Here is a 4,961-nt window from a genome sequence, read left to right on the forward strand (position 1 = left end):
AATATCTCCTGTCCGACAATGTTGATGGCCATGATATTCACTTATGTGAAGATGCTGCTAGAATTGCTAAACCCCATGCTAGAGACAAACATAGGCCTGTTGTTGGCACGCCTGTTGTTTCTGTGAAGATAGGAGATCATTGTTATCATGGCTTATGTGGCGTGGGTGCTAGTGTTAGTGCAATACCTCATTATCTATATTATGAAATTAAAGACGAGATTGCACCTGTTGAGATGGAACCTATTGATGTCACTATTCAGCTTGACAGTAGAGATACTATCTGCCCTTTGGGAATTGTTAGAGATGTTGAAGTCTTGTGTGGTAAAACAAAGTATCTTGCTGATTTCCTCGTTCTTTCTACCACACAAGATAGCTTTTGTCCCATCATATTTGGCAGACCTTTCATCAATACTGTCAATGCTCATATTGACTGTGAGAAGCAAACTGTCACTGTTGGCTTTGAAGGTGTGTCACATGAGTTCAATTTCTCCAAGTTTGGTAGACAACCTCATGAAAAAGAGTTGCCTAGTAAGGATGAAATTATTGCCCTAACTTCTATAGTTGTGCCTCCTACTGATCCTTTAGAGAAATACTTGCTTGAGCATGAAAATGATATGCATATGGATGAAAGGGATGAGATAGATAGAGTTATCTTTGAACAACATCCTATCCTTAAGAATAATTTGCCTGTTGAATTGCTTGGAGATCCACCCCCACCAAAAGGTGATCCTCTGTTCGAGCTTAAACAGTTGCCTGATACTCTTAAGTATGCTTATCTTGATGAAAAAGAGATATATCCTGTTATAATTAGTGCTAGCCTCTCAGAGCATGAAGAAAAGAAGTTACTAAAAACTCTCAGGAAGCATCGTGCTACTATTGGATATACTCTTGATGATCTTAAGGGCATTAGTCCCACTCTATGTCAGCACAAGATTAAAACAGATCCTGATTCCAAACCAGTTGCCGATCATCAATGGAGATTAAATCCTAAGATGAAAGAGGTAGTAAGAAAAGAAATACTAAAGATCCTGGAAGCAGGTATTATCTATCATGTTGCTTGATACGTCTCCGTCGTATCTACTTTTCCGAACTCTTTTGCCCTTGTTTTGGACTCTAATTTGCATGATTTGAATGGAACTAACCCGGACTGACGTTGTTTTCAGCAGAATTGCCATGGTGTTGTTTTTGTGCAGAAATAAAAGTTCTCGGAATGTCCTGAAAATTTACGGAGATTTTTTCCGGAATAAAAGAAAAATGCCTGCGCAAAGATCCACCGGAGGGGGCGTGCCAGTGGGCCACAAGCCCACAGGCTGCGGCCACCCCCCTAGGCTGCGCTGTGCAAGCTTGTGGGGCCCACGTGGAACCACCGCCCCCAAACTCAGCTCTATATCTTCCGTTTTGCCTGGAAAAAAAATCACAGAGCAGGTTTCATCGCGTTTTGCGATACGGAGGCGCCGCCACATCCTGTTCTTCATCTGGAGGGAAGATCTCGAGTCCGTTTCGGGCTCCGGAGAGGGGAGATCATCGCCATCGTCATCATCAACCTTTCTCCATCGACAATTCCATGATGCTCTTCATCGTTCGTGAGTAAACTCATCGTAGGCTTGTTGGACGGTGATGAGTTGGATGAGATCTATCATGTAATCGAGTTAGTTTTTGAGGGGGATTGATCCCTAGTATCCACTATGTTCTAGATTGATGTTGCTACTACTTGGCTATGCTTAATGCTTGTCATTAGGGCCCGAGTGCCATGATTTCAGATTTGAACCTATTAAGTTGTCGCCAATATATGTGTGTTTTAGATCCTATCTTGCAAGTTGTAGTCACCTACTATGTGTTATGACCCGGCAACCCCGGAGTGACAATAGCCGGAACCACTCCCGGAGATGACCATAGTATGAGGAGTTCATGTATTCACAGCGTGTTAATGCGTTGGTGTGGTTCTTTATTAAAAGGAGAAACTTAATATCCCGTAGTTTCCATTAGGACCCCGCTGCCACGGGAGGGATGGACAATAGATGTCATGCAAGTTCTTTTCCCTAAGCACGTATGACTACATACGGAATACATGCCTACATTAGATTGATGAACGAGAGCTAGTCACATATCTGTCCGTGTTATAGCTGTTACATGATGAATCACATCCGTCATACTCATCCATCACCGATCCACTGCCTACGAGTCTTTTACTACTGGTCCTCGCTACGTTACATTGTCTAGGCTTGTCCCTTGCTACAAAAGGGATTGGGCCACTTTGTTGCTACTGTTGCTACTGGTGTCACTTTGCTGCTACTGTTGCTACTGCTGTTACTTTGTTGTTGCTGCTACTGTTGTTCCTTGCTACTCCGCTAGTTAGTGCAAGACCTTTTCTGGAGCAGTTGCTGGGGAAGAATAGTCCCCCATCAACGTGCTTTTTACTGGCGCCATTGATACAACAGTTAGGAATAGTCTGCCGTCAACAGATCGTTTCTGGCACCGTTGCTATCATACTACTTTGCTACTGATACTTTGCTTGCAGACACTAATCTTTCAGGTGTGGTTGAATCTGACACTCTCAGCTACTAATACTCGAGAATATTCTTTCGCTTCCCTTGTGTGAACCAACAAATTTGGGTTGAATACTCTACCCTCGAAAACTGTTGCGATCCCATACGCTTGTGGGCTGTCAAGGCTTTTTCTGGCGCCGTTGCCGGGGAAGCACAGCTATATTCTCTGAGTCACTTGGGATTGACATTTGTTGATCACTATGAGGAATCCGAAAGATCCAAGAACTAAAATCCCGCCTTCCACTACGAGGAGAGGTAAGGAACTGCCATCTAGCTCTGCACTTGATTCACCTTCAGTTTTGAGTAAGTTTGCGACATCACCTCCTGCTAGAAATCTTGATATGTCGCCTATGCTTGATGATGCTATGCTTGATACTATGCATGATGATGCTATGCTTCATACTATGCCTGATGATGCTATGCTTGATACTATGCCTGATGATGCTATGCTTGATACTATGCCTAATGATGCTACGCTTGATACTATGCCTGATGATGCTATGCATGATACTATGCCTGATGATGCTATGCCTGATACTGCTTTGCCACTAGGTGCATTCCTTGATGCACATATTGCTAGAGTTGCTGCTAGATGTGATGATACTTCTGAAACTGCTGATACTCTTGAAGTAGAACCTGCTACTATGCCTGAATTGCATGTTATGCTTGATACGCGCTCTGTTATGGAGGGAGAGATAGCTAAGGATTTTCTTTCGTGTAAGGATAGCTATGATGTTGAGAAACTTATGCGCAAGTGGAAAGAAAAATCTCTGAACGCTAGGATGAAATACGACCCGAAGTATGCCACTTCGCCTATCTTTGTGACCGATAAGGATTATGAATTCTCTGTCGACCCTGAGTTAATCACTCTAGTCGAATCTGATCCTTTTCACGGTTATGAGTCTGAAATAGTTGTAGTCCATCTTACCAAACTGCACGATATAGCCACCCTATTCACTAGTGAGGAAAAGATCCGCCACTACTACATGCTCAAGATGTTTCCTTTCTCGCTAAAGGATGATGCTAAGACCTGGTTCACTTCTCTTGCTCCTGGTTGTGTGTGTAGACCCCAGGATATGGTCTACTACTTCTTCGAAAAATATTTCCCTGCCCATAAGAAGCAAGCTGCCTTGCAGGAAATATACAACTTTGCTCAAGCTGAAGAAGAGAGTCTCCCACAAGCTTGGGGGAGGCTCATCCAGCTACTGAATGCTTTGCCTGATCACCCTCTTGAGAAGAACGAAATACTTGATATCTTCTATGATAGACTTACCGATGCTTCTAAAGACCACCTAGATAGTTGCGCCGGTAGTGTTTTTAGGGAACGAACTGTAGAACAAGCTGAGATTCTGTTGAACAACATCTTGTGCAATGAGAATGCTTGGACTATTCCCGAACCACCTCCTAAGCCAACTCTAAATAAAAGAGGTATTCTATTCCTCAGTCCTGAAGATATGCAAGAAGCCAAGAAATTTATGTGAGAGAAAGGCATTAAATCTGAAGATGTCAAAAATCTACCACCTATCAAAGAGATCCATGGTCTCAATAACCCGATAAAGGTAGTAGAAGTAAATTCTCTGCGTAGGTTTGATGAGAGTGATATTCCTTTTGATAAACCTGCTAGCCTATGCTTGGATGAATTTGATAAGTTCGTTGCAAAACAATAAAGTTTTAATGATTATGTTAGCAGACAATTGGAACAAAATGCTCGTATGCTTAGTCATTTAAGTGCTTGTGTGGACAGAAATGTCAATGATCTTAAACTTCTGAGTAAACATGCCACTATGGTTACTACTCAGGTAGAACAAGTACTTAAAGCTCAAAATGACTTGCTCAATGAGTTGAATGACAATTCCGTCAGAGTTGTTACTAGAGGAGGTAGAATGACCCAGGAACCTTTGTATCCTGAGGGTCATCCGAAGAGAACTGAACAAGATTCTCAAGGAGTTAGCACTGATGCACCTAGTCATCCTAGAAAGAAGAAAAAAGATGATATGAACCTACATGCTAGCAACCCTGTTGCTGCTACACCTGAGAGTCCAAACGATGCATCTGTTTCTGATGCTGAAACACAATCTGGTGATGAACATGAGCCTAATGATAATATCAATAGTGATGTTCATGAAGATGCTCAACCTAGCAATGAAAAGGATGTGGAGATTGAACCTAGTGTTGATCTTGATAATCCACAGCCTAAGAATAGAAGATACGATAAGAATGACTTTGCTGCTAGGAAGCATGGTAAAGAAAGGGAGCCATGGGTTCAGAAACCCATGCCCTTTCCTCCCAAACCATCCAAGAAAAAGGATGATGAGGATTTTGAGCGCTTCGTTCAAATGATCAGACCTGTCTTTCTGTAGATGCGTTTGACTGATATGCTCAAGATGTCTCCGTATGCTAAGTACATGAAAGATA

The sequence above is a fragment of the Hordeum vulgare genome, chromosome 1H, assembly GCF_904849725.1.
Source record: "Hordeum vulgare subsp. vulgare chromosome 1H, MorexV3_pseudomolecules_assembly, whole genome shotgun sequence".
NCBI lineage: Eukaryota > Viridiplantae > Streptophyta > Magnoliopsida > Poales > Poaceae > Hordeum > Hordeum vulgare.